The 11,314-nt window shown below is 41.4% G+C and overlaps 1 protein-coding gene across 7 annotated transcripts in view; it reads right to left on the reverse strand.

Annotated features, from left to right (window-relative positions):
• KCNMA1 (potassium calcium-activated channel subfamily M alpha 1) overlaps window positions 1-11,314 on the reverse strand; it is a 764,306-nt gene that overhangs the window by 198,140 nt on the left and 554,852 nt on the right. The window lies entirely within an intron of this gene.

An 11,314-nucleotide genomic window follows, 5' to 3' on the forward strand; every position in this document is an offset into this window, starting at 1 on the left:
AAGCAGTTCTTAGACTGAAACAGATGGCCTTAAATGCTTACACTAAGAAAGAAAAGTCTCAAATCAATAACTACACTTCGTCTTTAAAAGTTAGAAGAGTAAAATAAACCTAAAGCAAGCAGAAAGAAAACAGAAAAATAAAGAAAATAATACAAGCAAAAACTTTGAAAAGATCAGCAAAATTTATGTGCCAAAAAAAGAAAGGAAGGGCGGAATGAAGGAAAGAACAAGACAAATCTAAAAATCAAGAATGAGCAGAGGTCATTGTTATAGACCTTATTATAATGACCTGAAGACGTTAGATGGACAACAGAAAACTACGAACTTATATATATAAATTGAACAACTCAGATTAGTTCAACTAATTTCTATTTTTTAGAAAGTTCAAACTGTAACAACTCACCCAAGATTAAATAATCTAAAGAGATTTTTAACTAATTACATTAGTCTTTAAAAATTTTTGGTAAAATAACTCTAATGAATTCTACTATACATTTAAGGGAAAAAAAAAAACAAACCACCATTTCTACATAATCGCTTCTTGAAAGTAGAAGGGAAAGATATCTCAACTTATTTTATGAAGTCAACTTTACCCTGATACTAAAGACAGACAAAGATCGTATAAAAATTCTATAGAAAAATGTCTACTCACAAACACAGACATTAAAAAATGCTCATAAATATATTAGGAAATCAAATCTATATATCTACCTGTAGGTATATAGCTATAGAAATAGATAACAGACATAAATAAATCACACTATGAGCAGGTGGGTTCTGTCTTGGAATGTACAGGGTCTGGTTCAAACTTCTCAAATCAGACAATGTAATCCACAATATTAACAGTGTAAACAAGAAAAGCAACATGATTTATCAATTGATACAGGAAAAGCCTTTGGCAACATTCAAAATCCATCTACCAAAAAAAAAAAGATTAAACAAACAAACAAAAAACCTCTCATTATATTATCAATAGAAAAGAACTTCCTCAACCTTAGGGGAACATCTACAAAACACTTACAACTAATATTATACTTAATGGTAAAACAATGAATATTTTCCCCCTAAGAGCGGGAATAAATCAAAGATGTCCACTCTCATTCCACCTATTCAACATCCTGCAAGAAGCGCCCACTGGTGGAATATAGTGAAGGAGTCAATGTCAACATAGAAAAATAATGTTTACTTCTACTTACCACCAATGAACAACTAGAACCTGAATGTTTTTAAAACACCACTTAAAACATCTCCCCCCAAGTGTAATATTTACATACAAACCTAACAAAAATATAGAGAATCTATTTGCTGAAAACCACAAAACAATGATAAAAGAAGTTTAAAGATTATCTAAGTAAATGGAGACACCATGTTCAAGGATTGGAACAGAAGTTCATGAATGCTAATGTTCCCCCAAACTTTTATCTATAGGATTAACACAATTCCAATCAAAATTAGTAGGTTTTTTTAAAATAGATATAGAAAAGCTGATCCTAAAATATATATGAAAAGCCAAAAGCACTAGAATAACCAGAGCAATTTTGAAGAAGAACACATTTGGAGAAATCACATTACTGATGGCAAATTTTAAGCCACAGAGGATTATTCCCAGATCTAAAAACCCAATGGAATCCGTTTGGTTGGATTTTGAAGGTACTTGGGGCCAATAGCTCCTTTCTTCCTCCCATTTTTTTTCCATTTGGAATGGGAATGCCTATAACTGTTACGGCTGTCCTGCTATTACATTTTGGAAGCAGAATACCTGTCTCCTAATTTTAAAGATCCATAGGTGCCCTGAAAACACTTCAATTTTAGTCCAGAGAAACTGAATTCAGACTCTGGCCTCCAGAAAAGGAAGAGAAAAAAGATCTGTTGTAAGTAACTACCTTCGTGGTAATTTATTATACCAGCCAGAGGAAATTAATACATGTGGTTTCATTTCTCTTGGGTAGATACTCAACAGTAGAACTGCTGGATCATATGGAAACTCTCTAACATTTGGAGAAAACCTCTGAACTTTCAAAATTAAAACCGTTACTTGGGAAAGACAGTGTAAGAAAATTTCCTTTCTTCTTCTCAGCACCGTTTAGCTCTGCTGGATCTCATGTCCTTTTATTGATATGATCTCCATGTTGGAAATCCAGCATCTTCATTCTGACCCACTGATACCCTCCTTTAGAGGGCTGGGACTATGGTTTTTAGCTTTTTTACATCCCCGTTCAGCAAACTGGTCATCATCTCCCTCCGTGGATCCAATGCATCACTTGACTTGAGCAACAAATTCTCCCAAATGACGAGGCATTATGGTCTTATTAGTCTTGCCTGGGTCTTTTCCATACTAAGGTGCCATGGAGGTAATGAAGGGAGAGACATGAATTTCCCCCCTTTGAAAAATATCTTATTTTTTGTATCATGTATTTAGGCATGCTTGGAGAAACCTAGGATACTACTTTTGCAAATACTGCAAAGTGATTTCTGTTCTTAGAAGCCATTACTTTGAATACAAAACCAAGCAGTGTTTACGGTTAAAGCAAGGTGTAATTGTCAGGAAAGTACTGAGTGAAGAACATAAGGATCCAGCAGCGATCTGGTCTTTGAACTATCATTCCCATTGGCCATCTTCTATTTTCCCTTCTCCTATTTCTTCCTACCCTACAGATTAAATGAAAGTATTTTAACTGAAATGCATATCTTCTAAATTCTTAAGTACTATGCACATGTAGGATGCTATGGTAACTTTAAAGATCTTGACAAAACAGCTCCCTTATCAAATCAGTGGTGGTTTCTTGCTTCACACCCCTAGATATGTAGAATGGTCATCTCAGAGGTCCAGGTCCCTCTCATCATTACTCTGGGCATAGATTTATATTTGATACCACTTTATGGCAGGGATAACCAAAAGCTTTAGTAAGGGAATCTGAGATTTTATTCCTAATAGTTTAACAGCATTTTGAGATTTTTGCTTGAAAAGTCAATGATGGTGGTTAGCACCCATAAAACCTAAAAGTTAGAAATTGTAGTGGGTGGGGGGAAGGTGAGGAAGATGTCCAAGTGTACTCAGAAATGCACTCAATTAATTAAAAGCCAATAATCTCTGAAAGAGCTTGTTTTGATGTTGTACCAGAGGCTTGGTCAAGAGGGCCTTCCTTCATGTTAGTGACAATATCCTACCAGCTGATAAGGGCCAGGAGGAATGGCAGCTTCTCCTGGGTTTCACACTGAGTCCTGGCCACTGCAGTTTCTGGGGCTCCATCCTCAACCGGCACAGGGCTTTGCATGTTATGTAACCTCTCTATGTTACTTCCCCTTTGCTCAGCCCTTGCCAAGAGCCAAATAAAAGAATCCATATGTGATTACAGCTATAAAACCAAAAGGAAAATATTAGACAAAAATATAACATGTTGGGGTTTCCAAGTTTGTTTTACCTTTAATGCTAGGCAGACAGTTTACACAAATCATTTTGCTGCAAAGCAAAGAATAATGAATTAAATGTGTTCCCTGTCACCATCAATCATGTACGTTTGCCTTTGATTGACCAAACATATAAGACACATGAAATGACTTTCTAATCATGTTAGGGGGAAGAAAAGAGGGAGAAGGGGAGAAGATGGGGAAAGGGCGTTTCAACCTTTTTTATTTTATTCAGAAATTCCATTGACATTTTCTGGCAATCTTCTAACACGCTGTATGGGCTTCTCTTTGCTAATAATGTTTGCCTTGAGAATTTGTAAAGGTCTGAGAACTCTTTAATTCAATGTTCTAGAAATTACCAGGGTCAGAGGGGAACAGAATCCCTGTTAACAGTTCATAGATTAATTTTCTCTTCATTTGAAATCGTTTCCAGGGAAGTTGTTCTGCGTTCAGGTGGGTGTTAGTCATCTTGGGTAGAGTCAATAGCAGTGGGGGAGGCAGGTAGAGCCCCTCATCTAATGAGATTAAAGTAGGAATGGAAAGAGGGTACACAGTGATGTTGACCCAAATGAGATACTGAAGTTCAGCAAATTCATTTCAATTCATGGGCATGTATTTTGATTTGTGAATTTAAACAACACACTGACTGGATTTTCTGGCAGTCAAAATGGTTTATAACCAAATCTAACCAGACTCCATGCATCCTCACTCAGCATTATAAAGCTTTGAATTTCTAGTTTATATATGGAGTCAAAGCTCTTTAATTTGGCAAAGGAACCACATATATTAGCAGAGGAAAATGTTTTCAGCACCATAATCACCTCAAATTTTAAGTCTCCGCTGGTCCTGCCCCCACCCAGCTATCTGTAGTAAATGCTGGTAAGACAAGGATCAGACCATTCATTCATTCAAAATGCATATATTGAGAACCTACTGTGAATCAGATGCTGTTCTAGGCACTGGGGAGAAGCAAGTAGCTCTAGGCTTCAGAATGCTTACACTGTTTCTGGGAACAGAGGCAATACACAATAAACACCATGGAGAAAAACAAAGCCAAGACAGTCAACAAGGATGTGGATATATGGGGTGTGGAGGGAAGGGGGATGTGCATTTTGAAAATGCAATTCGGATGTTTTTCTCACATGGAAACTTTATTCTCCCCATGAAGTCTAAGAGAGCATATAGATCCTTCCTAGAGAATGAGGTAAAGTAGGACATCTACTCCTTGTGGGGACCCTCAGAAGCTCCACAAAAATTTGTGAAACTTGGTCACTTTCTTCCTGTTTTTCCTACATTTTCCAGGGAAACTGTCGATTCATAAAGCATCCCTTTATTATGTTAAGCATCCCTTTATGTATATATATCCCTATGTATACCATCTTCATAGACAGGAGAACTCAACATTGTAGAGATGTCAATGCTCCCCCTAAAACATCCCCAAAACAGACCCACACATACACTGTCATCTGGCTTAAAAACAGTGGTTCCTAGGGGTACTAATAATGTACTGTTTCTTAATCCAGGCCCTGGTAACACAGAAGTGCAAGTTTGTGACTATTTAACAAGTTGTCCATTTATCAGATGCACACTCTGGTTTGTATATTATACTTTAACTAAAAGTTTGTTTTTAATCCCTTTTTAAAAATGTGATTTTAATGTTCTAGAAAAAGGTCTCCCTGAGAAATTAACACTAAACAAGGACATGAAGGATGTGATAGAGGGCAATCAGAAGCTATCTAGGGGAAGAACATTCCCGTCAGAGGAAGCAGTCAGTGCAAAACTCCCGCTGCTGCTGCTGCTGCTAAGTCGCTTCAGTCATGGCCGACTCTGTGCGACCCCATAGACAACAGCCCACCATGCTCCCCCGTCCCTGGGATTCTCCAGGCAAGAGCACTGGAGTGGGTTGCCATTGCCTTCTCCAATGCATGAAAGTGAAAAGGGAAAGTGAAGTCGCTCAGTCCTGTCCGACTCTTAGCGACCCCATGGACTGCAGCCCACCAGGCTCTGCCATCCCTGGGATTCTCCAGGCAAGAGTACTGGAGTGGGGTGCCATTGCAAAACTCCTAGATTAGCTAAATGGAGTGTGAATGATGTTAAGGAGCAGAAGACTTAGGAGACAAGGTCTGTGAGGCCACAGGAACCTGATTTCATGGGACCTATAGACATTTGTAATAACTTTATTCTGATGAGATGGGACACCATGGAGAGATTTATGCAGAGGGGTGACAGGATCTGACTCATGCTTAAGGATGCTGTATGAGAATAGACCAGACTAGGAGAGGGATAAGGCAAGGCAGGGAGGTCAGTTAGGATGCTGACCTATACTTTAGGAGATAGATGATGGTGGTTTAGATATGATAATAAGGTGGAGGTAATGAGAAGTGCACAGATTCTGGGCTTATTTTGAAAGTTTAACCAAGTGGATTCTTTGCTGAATTGAATATGGTGCATGAGAGGAAGAAAGGAGCTAAGGGGGAATCCCAGGACTTTAGCCTGAGCAATGGGAAGGATAATCTTGCCAACAGTGCAATGGGAGAAGATCAGGTTTACAGAAAAAGAACAGGAATTCAGCTCCGGATAGGTTAGGTCTCAGAGGAGATGAAACGTTCAAATAAAGATGTTAAGCAGCAATTAAACAACACTGGGGTCGGGTTCTAGATGGAGATATAAGTCTGGGAGTCATCTATAGGACTTACGAGAATAAATGAGATTACTGAGAAAGTGAATATACGTGTATTAGGAGCAGCTCTCCACTGGTGACGGATGTCTGTAGAAGTCCACTGTTATACCACTTGTGATCAGGGTGACGTCTCTCTTGGGTATGGAATAAGCAACAGTTTGCATCTCACTATCTAACACCCCAAGTAGGTTTACTTTGCCAAGTGAACCCTCTTCTCTGGCACCATTAGGATTTCCTCCTGGAACAGAAAGCTGCTTGGATCCCAGCCTTATCAGTTGGAGTCTTGGCCCCATTTCAGGGACTCTGTCACCCACCTCTCTCCCAATCCACACAGGGTTGAGCCCTGCTTCTCACATGCCTCCCTCACCTAGATGAATACTTCTGGTCTCCAGAGCTTACACACCCATCAGCCAATAAGAATTGCTGGCTATCTCCCAGAAGCATCTACTTAAGTCAATCAGCTTCACCTCCTGAACAGGCCATGTGTAATGTCATTTCCTTCTTGAGAGCCTGTTCATTTTCCTACCTTGACTCATCCAAGCCTAAGTTAACCCCTCACCTGTTTTAATGCCATGACTTCTGCCCCTATAGAGCTGACCAAAGAGAAAAGCCAACAAAAGCCACAGGATAGAACTGTGCAAACATGTGCCCAGACATCCCAGTCAGAACAGAAGCTTCTTGAAGAGTACCTCTTAGCCATAAGGATAACAGGGTTATTACCACACTGCTTGGAATATGGTAGGTGCCTGGGGAATCTCTATTGAATCAAGAGTTCCCATAACATAAACTACAGAAAGCTAAGGTTCCCTCGTATTGTTTATCTTATTTCTTCTAGAAATACTCAAGGATGGACTTGGAACCAGCATTCCTGGTTTGACATGTGAGTTTGCCAATTCCGAGCTTTACTTTCTCACATAAGGTGCTAAACTTTCCTTAACCCACAGAACCTGTCCCTGTACAGATGTAATGAAAATAATGCCAAGGTTGGGTGGTTTGTGAAAATTAAATGAGACAAAGCCCATACTGCATTTAGCATAGGGCTTGGCACATAGTTAGAACCCAAAATAGTCTAGCTACTACTAAAGATTCTTGATTTCTATTTCCATCTCCTAAACCATAATGTTTTTATATATGCATACATACAAACACACATATATACATAAATATAACCCAAAATAAAGGTACTGAAAACAATTCCCTTGGCTACAATTAGTACTTGGACTCTGCACTGCTGACAGTTTATCTCAGTATGACAATGGCAATACTGAACAAATGGTTTCTACATACAGCAGAGTCCACCTTGGCCAAGATACAGTCTGAGGGACTTCCCTGGCAGTCCAGCAGCTAAAAGACTCCACACCCTCAAAGCAGGGAACTAGATCCCACATGCCACAGCTCAAGATCCCACATGCTACAACTAAGTCCTGGCGAAGTCAAATTAATAAATATATATTTTTTAAAAAGATACAACCTGAATAACACGGGCCTGATTTCCCTAGTGCTTCCTTATTCAGAAATAGACAATGTGATAGAAGAAACTGTTATGTAATCAATCTTCAGTAAATTTCATCCATAAATTCCAAAAACAGGGAAAACAAAAGAAGTGCATCATGTGTTCCTCCAATTTCATAATCGATTTATTCAAATAAGAAAAAGTTATGGAATACATACCATGTTTTAGGCTGTGTGTGTGTGTAAAACAGTAGATTAGCAGAGCTAAAATCATCGGTGATCCTGAGAACAAATTAAATGTGCTAAATTCAAAGGCAGCATGGATTGAAAAGAAATATCAAGAGTTAATCACTCTCTAAAATACAATACCCACACACATAATTCAGCATGTCCAAGGACAGCTAATCCTAGTAAAAATAATAGCACAATTCACAAAGACAGCAGGTCAAGCCTCAGCTTGAAACCAGGTATTTTGAAGACAAAGTTTAATATTACATGGCAAAACTCTAAAAAAAAATTTTTTTTCTAAATCAATGGATCTTAATTACATCCAAGTGAGGATGCCAAGGAGAGGATACACGTGGCCACTTATCCATGGATGAGGCAATGGCAGATAAGCTAAGCAGTTCATTTGTCTTGGTCGGTCCAGAAGATGTTAGGAAGATACTCATTTGAACCTGACAGGCAGGTGGTAGGAGATCAGATAGCAGTCAATGAACAGGATGTTCTGAGCCCGATTGATAACGTAGATATTGACAAGTCATAGGAATCAGGGTACTTGCCTGCACTCCTTCAAGGCATTCAAGGGTGAGAACTGGGTCCTGGTAGACAAAACGCTTCACCTGCATCATAAGCAACAAGCTGCTGGGCCACAAGACCCCTGAGCGACCAGTCTGAGCTGCTTTCATAAAAGGTACTGACTTACAAAGTTAGAGTGGCTTTGTTCCACAAATCCCAGCACACGAGAAACTACACAGGCCATGTCTTGAAGGTTAAGTGGAGCAAATTAAGGACAAATAGTCAGAAATAAGTCTTTAACAACAGTTAGGAATTCTTAAAGGAACTTAAGGGCTTCCCCAGCAGCTCAGAGGTAAAGAATCTATCTGCAATGCAGGAGTCACAGGCTTGATCCCTGGGTCAGAAAGATCCCCTGGAGGAGGGCATGGCAACCTACTCCAGTATTCTTGCCTGGAGAATCCCATGGACAGAGGAGTCTGGTGGGCTACAGTCCATAGGTGTCAAAGAGTCAGACATGACTGAAGCGATTTAGCACACACACACACACACACACACACACACACACACACACACACACATGGAAACTTAAGGAATTCATTAACCCCAAAGATATAAGCTTGGAGAAGGCAATGGCAACCCACTCCAGTGTTCTTGCCTGGAGAATCCCAGGGACGGGGGAGCCTGGTGGGCTGCCGTCTACAGGGTCGCACAGAGTCAGACACGACTGAAGCGACTTAGCAGCAGCAGCAACAAAGATATAAGCTAAAACTATAAACAGATTCCCCAAAAGTTTTGATCAATTCAGAGGAAGGCTTTCAGGGGCAATGACTTGGCACCCTAGGGCAAAAGGTCTTTGAAAGTGCCCTTGCTGAAGGGACAAAGAGGTGCTCCCCTGTATTTTCTGGTACCCCAGGGGTGGGTCTCTTTGGTATCTTCCATTTATCACCTTCACGGTCAGGCTCGGCTTTTTGGCCTCATGCATTCCGAAAGCCTGGTGGACAGTCACTGTGACACATGATTCCTGGTTCAGTCTTGTCCTGTCTCCTTTCAGCAGGGTCAGGCTACAACGGATTCCACAGGAGGAAGGAACAGACGTCATATCTGCCCAGGGCCAGGAAGAGGGTGAGCTCACACTCCACCTTTGGCTTCCAGACATGCTAAGCTTTCTCAAGGGATCAGATCCTGCCGAAGCCTCATCCCACCTCCCTCCATCCCTACAGGCCTGCCTCTCCCCATGGAAGATAAACTCTCTACCACAGGACCCAGGGGACACTGCAGAAGGAAGCCATCTCTGCAAACAGTAATCCAGGTACAGATTCTCTTTTCCATCCAACACCCCACATAAGGCTCTGTGACCCCCGGAATGTGAGACAATATATAAAAGATGCCAAAGAGAGCATCATTATGGTGTTTATTATAACCTAAAAGAAACAAGGATCTGGAATGTGGAGGATAAGATAAGAGCACAGAGACAACACTGCAGAATTGGGAGCATGTGCTTCAGATTGTCCTTATTTCAAAAGAAAAAAAAACATATCGTTTGTTATATACACTTGTTATATACAGGTCATGTGCCTTAGCAAATTCCATCACAAAGATCACCTGAATGTCAGAAGGTGAAGGTCATATTCAAAGAACTACCTCCGAACATGGAGGGGTTGGCCCTGGACACAAATAACATGATAACATGACCCTGGGAGGGAAATGTGTTCTGAGTTATACCAGGGCCCGACGAGGCCTCTCCCGCAGGCTCTTCCTAAATAGGAGCTTGGCAGTGGGATTAGCGAGGGCTGGAGGGGACATCCTTGGCTACAGAGGTGAGGCCCTTTAGGGTCTTGAGGAAATTTGGACAGAAGTTCTTTCTCCCTGCTGGTAATCACACTGAAGGATCAGTGTCACATCCATTTTACTAATTTTCTTGACAGGCAGATCTAGTTTCCACGCAGGCACCACAAAATCAAAACATACGCATGTCAAGTGCCCCATGTGGGGTGGGGCCCTGCCAAGGCCGTGTTCCATCAACACCAGGAAGCAGAGCACAAGTCCCCAGACCATGTGTGCTGGTCCTGTGGGTAATTCCCTGCTGGAAGAAACCACCAGAGCTTTGGACAAGCCAGAGGAGCTCGCTTGGTGACAGTCCTTTATCCTGGTCTGGACTCCTTGTGTTGAGTGCAAGCGCCCTGGGAGACGCCAGGCTACATCTGGCTTTGGGGCTTGTCTCTGAGTCCAGCCACAAAGACCTCCCTGCTGCCTCTATTTGCCTGCATTCAGTTGTATCCAGGCGGGGACTGGCAGCCTGGATTAAAGGAGCCATTTAAAGAAAAGCAATGTCCTTATTTGTGAGCTGGGTCTCAGCCAGGATTCTGCAGAATTGAGGTCTCTGGGCACATAGTAAAGTAAAGGATATTTTCATCAAGGCATCTGTCACTAAAGTGATTGAAAGGACTCCAGGATGATTTGTTCTTTTCTGTAACGTTAACTATAGATTGGCTAAATAATGTAAATGAGTTGGGCAGAGAGGGTGAAGTCTGAGATGAAAATCCTATTCTAAGTCACACAACTTATGGATGCTGAGGGTGAGCCCTGACAGGGAGTTAGCTCATCACCTGCATCCCCATCCTCCCTACCCACCCCTGTCTCTGCATCGAGGGTCACCACCAACTGCTGGTGGTGGAGGCAGCAACAATGGCAGAAAAAGGCTAGAGAGTTCACACCTTCGATTGCAGAGTTTCTGGCCCTTTTGCAGGATCTGCTAGTGACTGACTCATTTCCTACCTCAACCATTAGCAATTCAGGAAGCGGAATGTAAATAAACGAATAACAGGGAGGGGAATATAAGGCTAGATCTTGAGCGAATGGCCACCAATGCCAAATCAAGGAGGCCCAGTCTAGACAGGATTTACTGTGCTGGTTTGCTACCTTGTCTGTCTAGGCTAAGCAATCCAAGAATAAGGATCACCAAGAGCTCTCAAAGCCCACGTAGCAGAGTCCTGGGTCCTCAACCCAATGTCCTAGAAACACTCCTGGCCTGGCCTG

The sequence above is a fragment of the Ovis canadensis genome, chromosome 25, assembly GCF_042477335.2.
Source record: "Ovis canadensis isolate MfBH-ARS-UI-01 breed Bighorn chromosome 25, ARS-UI_OviCan_v2, whole genome shotgun sequence".
NCBI classification, from domain to species: domain Eukaryota; kingdom Metazoa; phylum Chordata; class Mammalia; order Artiodactyla; family Bovidae; genus Ovis; species Ovis canadensis.